This window comes from Petaurus breviceps, unplaced genomic scaffold (genome assembly GCF_028583685.1).
Source record: "Petaurus breviceps papuanus isolate PSGF00001 unplaced genomic scaffold, PetGlider_PUasm1.0 118, whole genome shotgun sequence".
In the NCBI taxonomy this organism is placed as follows: Eukaryota; Metazoa; Chordata; class Mammalia; order Diprotodontia; family Petauridae; genus Petaurus; species Petaurus breviceps.
The window spans coordinates 27,152,537-27,168,116 of NW_027185616.1; positions in this window are offsets into that span (position 1 = coordinate 27,152,537).

Genomic DNA, 15,580 nt, shown 5'->3' on the forward strand with positions numbered 1-15,580 from the left:
TATCTATCTATCTATCTATCTATCTATCTATCTATCTATCTATCTATGTAGCAGCAAGCACCCCAAGCATCCTTAGGTTTGCTGCCACCACAGGTTATTGGATCTGCTTTGATAAAGGAAAGCAACTCAAAATGGGTTAACAAGCTTACTTTAATCAGTCAGATATGTATCGTTTACCTAGTTCTGGGGGAAAAGGTCAGCACCCCGAACTTCAGAATATACAGACAGAATTATCAAGACAGAGAAACAGTTTTCCAAACTGTCCAACCATTACATCCATACCAAATCAACATCTGGGTTTTTCAAAGCTGAGGGGGGCTCTCAACAATGGCTTCCCAGAATCCAGATCAAATCACAGAACACTTCTCAAAGTGAGCCCCCCAAAAAAGCCTCAAATCAGGTCTATATACCCTTCTCCTGGCTCAGAGAATGTAACAACCTTATTGACCCACTGGCCAATCAATAAGTATCTACTGAAAAACAAGCCTTCCACCCCTGGCTCCAGGTACACTTTAGCCTAGGGGCAGGGAAGATCTTTAAAATTTACATTCCCATTACAATCTATCTATCTATCTATCTATCTATCTATCTATCTATCTATCTATCTATCTATCTATCTATCTATTTATCTATCTATCTATCTATCTATCTATCTCTCTATCTATCTCTCTATCTATCTCTCTATCTATCTATCTAATTTCCACATAGTTGTTTTCATGATGCCTTTTCCATTAAATTGTGAACTCCTTGAAGGTAGAAAATGTTTTTGTCTTTCTTTTTTCCCCCAATGCTTAGCACAGTGTCTGGCACATAAACTAGGTACTTAATAAATACTTGTTGATTTCATTTAGTTTGTGATATTTCTGTTACTTTTGTTCTTTCTGTCTCAGCATTTTTTTCATTTTGCTGGTGCTGTTCTTTGGTTTGCTCATTCTTTTGAGGATTTCTGGTAGTTTTGGTTCTCTTTGATGCTTCTATTACTGTATTTGAATAATTTATTTTTAGTTTTTCTTAACCATATTTCCTAGTTTAGTTTGTTACATCCAATTACCACTAAGTGGGTCACCTTAATTCTCATTAGAGTTCAAACCAGTTGGAAAAGATAGACACCATTTTGGAGATAGCTAAGAGAACATGTGATTTTGGGAAGATACATTTTTTAACTCAAGGACACAGTCTATGCGGTCCATCACTGTTTGCATGTGTATCAGCAATGCCATATTCACAATGCCTATGGAGATTACAAATATGCTGATATAATTATCCATCACAAAATACATCATGCTTGCTATATGGGGGAATAAACTAGAAAATTTATTAAGATACCAAAAAACTGAGTCCCAAAACCAGAAAGTGAAAGCCATCAGAGTAGTTATGACATTGGCACAGGTAGATAAAGTAAAAAGCACCCACATTTTCAAGCCTTTAAAACAGAACAGGCTACCTCAGGCAAAGGTCCTCCTCTCCCCACTCACAGCAACCACCCTGCGTCCCGGAAGCGCGCTCCCAGCAGCTCCGGCCCCTGGCAGTCCTCAGCAGGAGTCCTTAGCAGAAATTCTGGCTAAGTCAAAAAGGGCTTTGTGCTGCCGCTGCTACTGCCTCTGCTGCTGCCGCCGCCGTCGCCGCCACCGCAGGAACTCCAGCTTGGCTTCCGCTTCCTCTTGCTCTGCCCCTTCCTGCTACGTCAGCAAGTCCAATGGGGCATGGAAGATCTTTAAATCCCATAACCCTTACAGCATGGTACAGAGAATTAAAAATAATATTAGATCTGGGAGTAATCTCAGAGATCCCTAAGCCTACCTTTCTCATTTTACAGATGAGGAAATGGAGATCCTTTAAAGTGAAGTGACTCTCCCCAGGGGCAGCTAGGTAGAATAACTGATAGAGCACCAAATCTGGTTTTATGAATACCCAAGTTCACTTATGGTCTCACACATTTAACAGCTGTATGAACTTGGGCAAAGAATTTGAACTGTCTGATTTAGTTGCTCAACTCTAAAATGGAGGGAAAAAATAGCATCTACTTGCAAGAGTTTGTGAGAACCAAATAAGATAATATTTATAAGAAGTGCTTAGCACAGTGCCTGGCACATAGTAGATAATAAATTCTTGTTTCTTGTCCTCCCTCCCTTTCTTCCTTTCTTTCTCATTTTCTCTCTTCCTTCCTTCCTGCACATTGAAATTGGCAGACTCAAGAGTTAAATCCTAGCCTTCTAAAATTCTAATTCCATCAGCACTCCATACTACATTCTTAGGAGATATGTTTGTTATTTTTTCAGAGATGTAAAATGTATTGTTGTTGGGTTTTCTGCCCATAACACAACAAGAAAGACTAGAAAATTTGAGTTGTTTATATATAACTCAGATTGAGCATATGCATATGTATACACATATGCACATATATAAATACACATATGTATACACATGTACATACAAATGTGTGCATATACATATGCATACATACACATACATGTATACATATACATATATATTTTACATTCTTTCTCTCAACTATCTTTATCTAATTCACAAAATAAGTTATAATTTTTTTTGTGGTTGAAGTGTGAATGTGACAATGTATGCATGTGACAAAAATCAGGATTAAAAGATTTCTCTTGAAGATTTGGGATGGGTAGAGATACTAGAAATTGTACTTTATTGGGGAGGAGTCAAGATGGCAGTGTAGAAATAGGACTTCTGTGTGGCTCCTGCTCCTACCTCCTCCAATTCATGTAAAAATGACTCTAAACAAACTCTGGAGTGACAGAACAAAATGACAGAGAGAAACTAACTTCCTGCTGAAGACATTCTGGCAGGCTAGCAGAAAAGGGCCAATGCAGCACTCTGGGAGTCAAGACCAGCCCCATGTGAGCCCACAATTTTAGCTTCAGGGTGGCCACAATCAGTCACCAGCTGTAGGGACTTCAGATCTCCAGCAGCTATGGCTGTTTCTAGAATTATCAACCCATAGATGCTAAGGACAAAGTGAGAAGTCAGTGCAGTGTGGACTTTGGGAACCGGGAGTTCGGGAGTGCAGTCCGGCCTTTGCCCCCTGGAGGAAAAAAAGCAGCTGAGGCCCCGCGGCCATGCAGCCACTACCATTTGGCTGCTTCAGAGCTCCTGGCCTGCAGATTGAAGGGGGACCAAGCATGCATTCAGAGGATAATAACTCTTGCTTTAACCTGCTTGGATCTGGATTGCTGTCTAGGGTGGAGGTCCTGGGGTGAATGACAAGTTTGCCATACTGTGTGGAGGCTTCAGAAAGGGCACCCAACTAATAGCTCCACAGCTGTGAAAATCCCAGTGATTGGGACAAAGTTCCCCCCTCTGGTAGCAGAGTTCTACTGTGGTAAAAAGCTCAAAAGTTGAGTAATTGAGTGACAACACAAGCAAGCAAAGGAAGCAAAGCAAGCACAGCAATCTGACATAAGACACCTATTTTGGGGACAAAAAGGATCAAAGCATGGAACAGGAAGAAGACAGCAAAGTCAGAAGTCCTGCACCAAAAGCTTCCAAGAAAAATATGAGGTGGTTACAGGCCATAGAGGACCTTAAGAAGGATTTTGAAAACCAAATAAGAGAAGTGGAGGAAAAATTGGGAAGAGAAATGAGAAGGATGCAAGAAAATTATGAAATGAGAGTCAATAACCTGACTGAAGAAAATAACACCTTAAAAATTAGACTAACTCAAATGTCAAAAGAGGCTCAAAAAAGCAATGAGGAGAAGAATGACTTAAAAAGCCAAATTTGCCAGACGGACAAAGAATCTCAAAAGCTCACTGAAGAGAATCATTCCTTCAGAATTAGATTGGAGCAAATAGAAGCTAGTGACTATGAGAAATCAAGATACTAATAAACTGATCCAAACAAATGAAAAAATAGAAGGCAATGTGAAATATCTCATTAGAAAAACCATTGACCTGGAAAATAGATCCAGGAAAGATCATTTAAAAATTATTGGATTACCTTAAAGCCATGATCAAAAAAAAGAACCCAGAAATCATCCTTCAAGAAATTCTCAAGGAAAAGTTTCCTGATGTTTAAACAACCAGAGGGTAAAATAGAGGTTGAAAGAATCCACTGATCACCTCCTGAAAAAGATCCCAAAAAGAAAACTCCTAGGAATATTATAGCCAGGTTCTGGAGTTCCTAAATCAAGGAGAAAATAGTATAAGCAGCCAGGAAGAAACAATTTGAATATTGTGGAAACCCAATCAAGATAACACAGGATCTGGCAGTTTCTACACTGATAGATAGAAGGGCTTGGAATATGATATTCTGGAGGTCAAAGGAGCTTGGATTAAAACCAAGAATCACCTACCCAGCAAAACCGAGTATCATGTTTCAGGGGAAAATATGGTCATTCAACGGAATAGAGGACTTTCAAGCATTCTTTTTTTTTTTAAAGCAATTGGGGTTAAGTAACTTGCTCAAGATTACATGGCCAGTTATTTCCGGGTGTGGTGCTAAGTATCTGAGCCCGGATTTGATCCCCAGGTCATCCTGACACTGGAGCCAGTGCTCTTACTCACTGAGCCACCTGGCCACCCCTAAGCAATTGGGGTTAAGTAACTTGCTCAAGGTTACATGGCCAGGTGTTTCTGGGTGGGTGCTAAGTGTCCAAGCCCAGATTTGATCCCCAGGTCATCCCGACACTGGAGCCAGCGCTCTTACTCTCTGTGCTACCTGTCTGCCCCAACTTTCAAGCATTCTTGATGAAAAAAACAGAGTTGAATAGAAAATCTGACATTCAGATACAAGAACCAAGAGAAGCATGAGAAGGTAAACAGGGAAAAGAAATCATAAGAAACTTATCAAAGTCGAACTATTAACATTCCTACATGGAAAAATGATAAGTGTAACTTATGAAACTTTTCTCAGCATGAGAATAGTTGAAGGGAATAGATAGATAGATAGATAGATCGATAGATAGATAGATAGATAGATAGATAGATAGATAGATCGATAGATAGATAGATCGATAGATAGATAGATGTATACCTGCATATATGTCTATATAGGAGGATATATGGGTGTATGAATACATATGTAAGTGTGTATATACATACATATATATATATATATATATATGTACAGGTATACATAGACAGAGGGCACAGGACCAGTTTAATAGGAAGGGATGATACTTAAAAGGTGAAATTAAGAGGTGAGAGAAGAATATAATGAGAGGAGATCTGGAGAGACAGAAAAGGGGTAAATTATCTCATACAGAAGAGGCAAGGGAAAACTGTTACAATGGAGGGGAAGAATAGGAAGGCTTTGAGCAAGCACCTGGTAATACAATGTATATTTATCCATGACGACCAGTCTAGATAAGTTTGGAAAGTTTCATCAGATGGTTGTTCATCAAGTGATTAAATGGTTCAGTAATGGCTGGTATTTATGACCTACATTGATAGAAGATGAGTCCATTGCAATATAATTACAGATCCTTGAAATATGATGTTTTCTTTTATTTTACCATCTATTATATGTCTTGGCTGGAGACAAGGGACACAACAATAGCCAAGCATCAGTCCATCAAGATCACCAGACCAACATTCAGTGGGAGTCAGCAGGAAGAGCATGAAGACATCATGTGCACCTCAGATATATGTCCCCTATATATGCCTTTCTACTTGTGAACTCTATGAGCATCTAATTTTCCCATTGATCATGTGCATTTGTGAGGTAATCCATCTCAAGTTTATGGGAGAGATGTTTTATTGCAACTTTTCTTACTATGTCATTTCATCAAATGCCTCTGCTTTTACCTAATTATGTCATCTAGATCAGAGGTGTCAAACATACTCAAGACTCCTAAGTAACAGCCTATACAGGGTTTAATAAAACATTACCACTATGGATAGCTAAGTGGCATAGTGAATGAGTGCCAGGCATGGAGTAAAGAAGATTCATCTCCCTGAGTTCACCTTGGGCCTCAGCCACTTACTAGCTGTGTGACCATGGGCAAGTTATTTAACCTTGTTTGTCCCAGTTCTTCATTTGTCAAATGAACTTGAGAAGGAAATGGCAAACTGCTCCAGTGTCTCTGTCAATGAAGAGTCAGACACAGTTGAAAATGACCGAAAAACAAAAAATAAAAACTTGACCATGCATTCAGCTTTGGAAACCTGCCCCTTGGGGCAATGTTGTCTTGATTTGTGAGTCAGCGAATACAAATGCACATGGTTCACTATATATAGCCAGTCCCAGAACCTGGATCCTGCTTCTTATCTCATCTGATCATCCATCTTGGTCATCTTGCTATGTGCTTTGTTTCTGCACATACATTTGTCTACCACTTCCACTTCTTTTTCTGAGAATACTAATCAAATCAGTATTACTATTACTGCTGGAAGAAGCATGTTTATTGACTTCCCAATGCCTACAGTCACTCTCTTTGACTTCTCAAACCAAAACATACTTCCTCAATCATCACTCTTTCATACATGTTATCCCCCTTTACTGAAAACATAAGGTCATTGAGGGAAGAGATTGTCTTTCTTTTACACTTGTATGCATAGCACTTGACACATAGCTAGCACTTAATACCTTTCATTCAATTATTGATTGCCATTTTTAGCTAGTCTTAGAGTGAGTTCTAGTCTTAAATTATTATGTTGCCTGCCAAGAGAAAATATTAAAGCAAAAATTGAAGCAAAATAAAATGCCTGGAGGCAAATGGCAGTTGACATACACACACTCATACATGTTTCCAAAAAGAATTTGCTCCTATATAAAATGGGTTTCAATGAAGAGTGAAATTAAGGCAGTTTTTGCTTATATAGTAACAACCAACAATTGCTACAGGAGGATGACATTTATAGGGTTATGTCCTTGAATGGTGGATATTAAATAGGAAAAAGTGGAAATAAAAATGTAAACCAAACTTCACAGACACATATTGAAACAATTAGAAAATATTCAGTAATAATTTTCCATTCAATCTGAGGCAGTATTTGGCTCTGTTTTTTACCTATAAAGTTTTCTGACTACACTGTCTAGTCTCCCTTGTTGTAATTTTATTTTCTACCTCTACCTTCATCTTATGACTATTGTTGTAATGTCTTGAGCACAGAGAGAAACCTGAGAGGTTAGTCAGATGAAATAGCTTCTTCTCTGTATAATCACAAATATATACTTTTTAAAATTAGAACAAGTCTTCAAATTCAGAGTCAAAGGAAGAAAAGAACTCATATACCATAGTGTTATGAGCTCTTCTTCTTAGTGTGTTAATATATTTATAAATAAACACCTGGGTGTTCCTCTTTTGATTGAAGCAATTAAGCAAACATCTATTCAGAATCCCTGTGTTCTTGATACTGGGGATGTAAAAAGCATATTTGACATACATAGGCCCTTCTCTCAAGAAGCCTTCAATCTGTTGATGAGGACAAGCATATAAATGCCTGGAATACAAGGAAAAGTGAGGTGGGTAAGAACAAGGCAGACATCCAGGAAAAAAAATACTACATAAAAGATTTTAAAGAAAGTCAGCCTCACTTCAATCACTCAAGAAAGAAAGGCCAGGGAATACATCATGGAGGACTAAAGTAAAGCCAAGCACTAGCAGCTTTCCAGAAGAATGGCTGCTGTGAACAGCTTTTCAAGGTTCTTATTATACAGTATAGTGAACACTCTATTCGATAACTAATCAGAGCAAAACATTCTCAGAGAATCAAAGTACAGGGAACACCAAGTTACAAAAAATTCCTATTCAGTTATCATTCACTATTCAATTATCAGAAAATGCACAAGCCTTCCACCCCTAGGTCACCAGTAAATTACAATTTCTCAGTCAGTACACAGTATCAAAGTAAAGTCTTCTTTCAGCTTGACTCCAGGTCATCTCTCAGATTCCCTGGATTCTCTTCTATGGTCCCAGGTCCTACCTGGCTTCACCAAACTGTCACCTGGGTTCAAAGGCAGACAGTTCCCAGGTCCTTGTCTAGTTCTCCGAGCACTTCTGGTTCCACGCTGAAGCTCACAGCATCCATTCCACCTTAAATCCTTCACAGTCTCTGTTCCCAGAAAGTTAAGGCTTAACAAAGCCACAAACAGGTTCATACAAAGTACCAGCATCACAGTCATGCTTCTTCAGTCTGAGGCAGTACCAGCTGGCCCTTGGACGTCTTTGGCAGCTCCCAGAAGCTCCAGCTGGCCCTCAGATTCAGAAGTTCCTCAGCAGAAGCTCCAGCTGGTTCCCAGAATCAAAATCACTTTACCCAGGTTCCCAAAATCAAAATCATTCTCTCCAGCCTGGGTGCCCTTTCCTCTTTAGTAGGCAACAGCTTCTGCCTCCATGAAGCTTGCTCCAAGAAGATCTGTCTGTACCTGTTAGCTTTGCCAATACAAAAGGATCAAATTACATTACTATTACAACAAATAACTGAATTGACTGTTGAATGTAATGACATCCTCAGTTTGATACAGTGACTGGGGCTATGATTCTAGGTATAGGGGACTTTGTGAACAAAGGCAAAAAGATCAAACAGGGCAATTTAGTATGGGTGAATTGAGTGTAGTATTGTTTGAAATGTAGAATATATTAAGGAATGTAGTATGACATAAAGCTGGACATATGGTTTGGAGCTAGATTATAGAAGATCTTAAATGATAAATTCTGGACTTTATGTAATAGTTAGTAGACAATGAGAATCCCTGAAGTATTTTGAGAAATAGAGTGGCAGGAATATTGGGGAACATTAAGATTGAGTGGCAGAAAAAGAAATTGAACAATCCATAAATTAATTTCCTAAGTAATAAACTCCAGGATTATTAGAATTTATTAGCTGGTTATATTAAATATTCAAAAGATGAATGATTCCAAGATTACATAAACTATTTGAAAAACAGAAAAAGAAGCGAGCTTACCAAATTCCTCTTATGATACAAATATTGTCTTGATACTTAAACCAAGAAGAGATAAAACAGAAAAAAAATCTTTAGACCAATATACCTAATGAATATCAAAACACATTTTAAAAATAACAAATCATCTATAGCAATATTTTAAACAAAATAAAAGAAATAAATCAGGAATCACAAACAAGCAGGACAGGTTTTAAAGTTGTGTGTTGAATATATTATGTACTTTTTAAAACAGCAAGTTTTGGTTGAGATTTTTAATTTCTTTTGTAATTCTTTTTTTCTGTTCCATCTTGTATATAGAAATGTTGATTTTACTGGGCATTTGTTAAGTTTATCATGAAATAAATGGAACAGAAAGATTACTTGAGAAATCATGTGGAATGAATTGGTTAAGGGATAGACTAGAATCAGGAAGACCTTTTAAGAGGTTATTACCATAGTCTCAGCAAGAAAAGATTAGAGACCAAACTAGAATGGCTATGGTGACAGTGCAGAGTAGCAGTAGGTTGTAAGAAACATTTCAGAGGTAGAAATGATAGGACAAGGCAACTTATTGGACATAAGGAATGAGGAAAATGGAAAACAAGTTAAATCTTGTATGATTGAGAGGATGGTGGCATGTAATGGGAACGGAAATTGGAAGATCTTCCCTGCCCCTTAATAGACATAAGAGGGGAATTTGAAGACTTCCGCTGCTTTGAAAGTAAACTCTGCCCCCAATAGGCTGAATGTAATCACATGAAGCCTGTGATGAAGGGAATTTGCTGAAGGGAGCAGCAGAGCCCACAGGAAGCTTCCCTGCTGTGGAGATAAACTCTGCCCCCTAATAGGCTAAATATAGTCAGATGGAGTCTGTGGTGGGAGGAGTTGGCTGAAGGGAAGCAGAGCCCACAGAAAGTTGGGAGCAAGAGCCAGAGAGAGAGTAGGAGAGAGAGGTACTCAGGCAAGGAGATAGAGAGTTTTGTGAGTAAATATTGATCTTGTATTGGTTTGTGGGAAGGCTAAAGGATGCTGTGGCTCTCAGTGTCACTATGGCTTCCTAATACCTTTGATACTATGATAGAATCAGCTTACTGGTTTGGGGATTTGGTTTTCTGGTGTCTAAATAAAGGTGGTGTCTATATGGAGAGTTTGGTATATTTTGCAATCAAACATTATGTGATATTTACAGTCATGGTCTTTATCGTGATTGTGGGCATTGTAAATATTGAATTGGCACTACCTGGCATCATTAACAAGAATAGAAAAATTAGGGAGAGAGATAGATTTGGGAACAAGTTGCTGATTTTAGTCCATCAATCCATGTGCATTTATTTGGTACTTACTATATTAGTACATACTAGCTCTATGCTAGTGCTGATTAAAGGCAGAGACTTTTTATTTTTTGTTTTCATATCCCTTTGCTTAGCAAAGTGCCTAGCATTTTTTTTGTTGTTGTTCAGTCATTTCAGTAATGTTCAACTCTTTGTGACTCCATTTGAGGTTTTCTTGGCAAAGATACTGGAGTGACTTGCCACTTCCCTCTCTAGCTCATTTTACAAATGAGGAAACTGAGGTAAACAGGGTTAAGTGACTAGCACAGGGTCATGCAGCTAGTAATCACAGGCCAGATTTGAACTCAGGAAGATGGGTCTTCCTGACTCCAGGTCCAGCACTTTATCTACTTTTACCACAACAGGCATGTAGCATAATGGTAATTAAATGCCTTTTGCTTTGCCTTTTTGCCTATTAAACGTCTTGCATTTGAGGTGTGATTTAAACATTCAGATGGATGCAGTGTAATGGTAATGGAAATTTGAAGATCTTCCCTGCCCCTTAATAAGTCTAAGGGAATTTGGAGATCTTCCCTGCTTTGAAAATATACTTTGCCCCCTAATAGGCTGAATGTAATCACATGGAGCTTGTAGTGGGAGGAGTTTGCTGAAGGGTGGACAAGAGCCCACAAAAAGCTGGCAGTCAGAGCAGCTAGACATGGTTGGGAGAAGAGGACGTTTCTGAGGGAGATGGGCTTGTGAGTAAATATTGGTCCTGTGTTACTTTTTGGGAAGGCTAAAAGATGGTGTGGCTCTCTGCTACATTGTGGTGCATTCATTTCTCTGTTGCTATGATGGATTCAGTTTCCTGGTGTCTGAATAAATTTTTTACTTCTGTCTTTTATATGGAGAGTCCGTTATATTTTGTGATTGAATACTATGCAGGTATACTTATGGTGACTGTTGGTGCTGTGAATACTGCATTGGAACTACAGGCAGCTAGAACTCTGGGGGGATATTAGGTCTTTAAAATTTTTGAAGTCATCTTGCGATGTTTCCCTGGAAATTATGATATGGTAACTTTGAAAAAATATTTAATATCCTTGAAGCTACATATTTGCTGTTGTACATGGAATATATGAGTCCATTTTGAGTATTGATGATGTAATAGATGATATAAAGAACCTCTAACATACCATTAACACCTTTTCTATCTCTAATTTTATATATATTAAAATAATAGGAAAATCAGATCTTATTCTAAAAGAGATACTGGTTTCCATGCCAGATCAATAGGTACAAATGCTTCAAAAGTAATTCTTGGGGTCATTGAAGAAAATAAACAGGAGCGTATTTGTCCAGGTATAGGAAAGGTCAGGATTAAACATAGTTACTCTCTGTCCATTGTCATCTGGGCAATTTCGATTTCACTTATAAATAATCTCCATGTTAGTTTTGATTGTGATGTACCTTACTGATAGAAGACAATGAATATTTATTGAATTGGACATAATTTTGCCAACAATGGAAGCATTAAGTAAGCTTGAGACAAATGCTTGCTTTAGTTAACAACTGCCTTTATGTTGCTGGCACCTTAAATCTGATTTCCTGTTAAGTTGCTTTTTTAAGATTCTGTATCAGGCCAAGTTCCTAACTGTTCACTTGAATGTTTACAACTATGTCTTTTGATCACTTATCTAGTCATTGTGGCCTCCTGGTTCTTTGTCTATCTATATGGATTCTGACTCATTTCTTGCTCTAACCGTCACTATTTTTTTCTTTCGTGTCTTTAATTAAATGTTATGGTTCTGCCCACCACCTGATGCACTCATGCCCAAGTTCCAGCATGAATGGCAGCAGGGTAGAATGGGGGAGAAAAGGAAAGGAGGGTGGGGAATTTTGCAAAATTTGGCTTACAGACCAAACATGACTAATTTCATAATGTCTTGAAGCACAATGTGACTCATTCTATTACTTCTAGAGTGATTGGTCTAGTGTGGACTGATATTAGGGTTCACTGATGTTATACCACTGGACATGTCACCACAGTGTGCAAAGTCTACAGCACTGATATTATCTCTGGATGCATTTTTGGCTTCTCAAACATGGGTAACATTCTGATTCTGGCTCAATTAACTTGATTTTAAAAAGGTAACTCTATTTTATGAAGAAACCATTCTCTTCTAAGAATCAGAGAACTTTCCATGAATCTTAGCTTTTACATGACAGTATTTTGCACCTACAGTGGGTTTGATATTTGTCTAATTTTATTCCTACCCAAACTATTAAGGGGCCTACATTTTCAACATACTAGCTCAATGTTCTTTGGCTCCACTCAAGTGCTGGGAAACTCAGTTCCATGATCTGGGAGGAAAATAAAAATCTTTTTGTGCTTCAGCTTTGGAGTCAACCTTTCATTGCCTTCTCTTTTCTCTTTATGTTTTTACACATCCACATGCCTGCGTTCAAATCTCATGTCACCACAACTAACCTCAAGCCAGAAGCTAGGAGAGGAATAGTAGAGCTTTCTTAACCAAGTAAAGATAATGTCTCCCTGCATCCATCAAGAGGCTGAATAATTCCATGGTTCCACCTTCCCCTGGAGCTGAGTATGTCACCTCTGCAATCTTCCCAAAGTCAATTTGTTCTAGAAGAGATTTAGACCCTAGCCTATTGCCTTATTGGCCTGATTTTTTTTTTTTTTTGCCAATCTAGCCGTTCCTAAAAGTTTCTATGTAGATAACCATTCCATAGGAGATTAAACCGAAGAGACATTAATGAAATCAGCCCCTCTAGGTTTTTCTTTCTATCTTTCTAAAGGCATTGTGTCTAGGGAGCTAGACTTTGGAGAGAGGAACAATTGAGTTTCAATTCTACCTCGAATACTTGCTAGTTATGTGACCTTTGGCAAGTCTATTAATCACTGTGTTCCTCGGTTTCCTCATCTGTAAAATGAGGGAGAGGTTGGACTTGATTTGGTTACTTCACTTCCAAGCCTAAGCCTTGATTCTTGGCATCAATCATTTTAGCATAACAAGTGCATAGGAGCCATCTTTCCAAACTCTTTATGATTCATTATGTGCTTTGGGGTATTTGTATCATATTCAAGATGACTAAAGGGAGTGATATTAGCCCTACCTAGGCCTACAGTTTAAATTTTGTTATGTTAGCCTTCAGGGTGATATTTGTAGGATCAAAGAGTGGGTACCTTCTCTTTACTTCATCCCAGGGTGCACAAAGCACTTTCTTGGTTTCTTCCCTTGTTTTTTATCTAATATCATATTGTCATAGAATTGGGATTGAAAGGGAACTTGAGGCCATTTAGTCTAGCTCCTTTGCTCTTTATTAAAACTTGCATTTATTTTATTTTTAATTTATGTAATAAAGTAAGCATTTCCATGACATAGTATAATAAAAAAGATGATTCCACACAAAACCACAAATTTATTGTCTACTTTTAAATATACGATAAAATTATCATGTAAATTTCTTATATTAACTTCTCTTCTTCCTGCCCTAGAGATAACTATCATTAGACACAAACATGTGTATATATGTAAAATCATTCTATAAATACTTCCTTATGCACTTTGTAGTTAATCTGGGGATTTATAATAGTCAAAATGACTTAGTGTCTCAAAGTTGTTCTTAAAACAATATTGCTCTGGGGCTGCTAGGTAGCACAGCAAGTAAGAGCACCGGATCCAGTGTCAGGATGACCTGGGATCGAATCCCGGGCTCAGACACTTAGACCCACCCAGAAGCACCTGGCCATGTAACCTTGAGCAAGTTACTTAACCCCAATTGCTTAGGGGCAGCCAGGAGGCTCAGAGAGTAAGAACACCGGCTCCAGTGTCGGGATGACGTGGGGATCAAATCTGGGCTCAGATACTCAGCACCACACCAGAAATAACTGACCGTGTAACCTTGAGCAAGTTACTTAACCCCAATTGCTTTAAAAACAAACAAAGAAAAAATATATTGCTCTTACTATATACAATGTTCTTTTGGTTATGCTCATTTCAATCTTCATTCTTTCATGCAAGTCTATCCATGTTTTTCTAAGATCACTAAACTCATCGTTTCTCATAGCATAGTATAACACAGTAGTATTTCATCACAATCATATAACTTGTTCAGCCTTTTCCCAAATGGCATAGCCTCTTCATTCTATAGATGATAAAATTGTGTTTCAGAGAGATTATATGACTTGGTGAGAGAAACAGAGTTAAGTATCAGATGCAGGATTTGAACCTAAATCTCCTTGACTCCCACCCTAACATGTGATTCATTAAACCATACTGACTCTCTTCATCCTTAACCTTGGAAAAGCTGCCAAATTCTATTAATTAAATAGTGAAGTTTGAAAATTTAAGGATCAGTTTACTTCTGTACACATGTTAAATCAAAATTCTGAAGCCTATCTTAATTATAAAATTGTTTTAATTTTTCACCCTTCTATAAAAGAAAGGAAACAAGTATTTATTAAGGAGCTACCATGTGCCAAACACTTTGCAAATATTAGCGCTTTTGATCCTTATAACAACCCTAGGAGATAGGTCCTGTTATTATCCCCATTTTACAGTTGAAGAAACTGAGGCAGACAAAGGTTGTGGCTTGCCCAGGATCACACAACTTGTAAGTTTCTGAGGCTGAATTTAAACTCATGTCTTCCTGACTCCAGACCTACAGCTCTAGCCACTGCACCACCTTTCTATTCATAGGCTTAGTGTTGCCACTATATATGGAAAAGGGAAGATACTATATCTTAGAATGACAAGCAAGCATTCATTTAGAAGGAAACAAAGAAATGGTGACTATTACCTTCTGATCCCTTATTATGGGGCAAAATTGAAATTCAATCATTGTTACTTTCATGGTTGGGAGGTATGCTATGTAACCCATGGCCTAGGACCCCCTCAAGGATTTGGGCTCACCTAAATGGAAAACAATCTTAGGGGCTGACACTAAGGATCATTTTTTTTTCTATTTGGTTTATTGCCCCAGCTTAATTTGCTCCAGGAAATATATACTCATAGTATGGGATTCCCAAAATGTAGATAAAAGGGTTCCCCTGCTTCTGTACAAGTACTCATAGTATAATATGAGTGTTGAGTAAAGAACAGAATAAAATTCAAAAGATATAAAAGACCTACAGAAGCCCATTAAAAGATATAAAAACACAAAGAATTCTCAGACTATTTAATCATCTTTACCCTCCCCCTCCCCCCAAAGATATGAAATTGATTTTCTTATCAGGGCAACAATCTGTCCTCCAATGATCTCTCTCTCTCTCTCTCTCTCTCTCTCTCTCTCTCTCACCCGAAGAGCGTCGTGGGTGTTGTCTCTCTCTCCCTCTCTCTCCCCTCCCCCCCCCTCTCCTCCTCTCTCCTCCCCTCTCCCTTCTCTTTTTTCCTCCCTTCCTTTTTTTTTTTTCTTTCTTTTTTTTTATT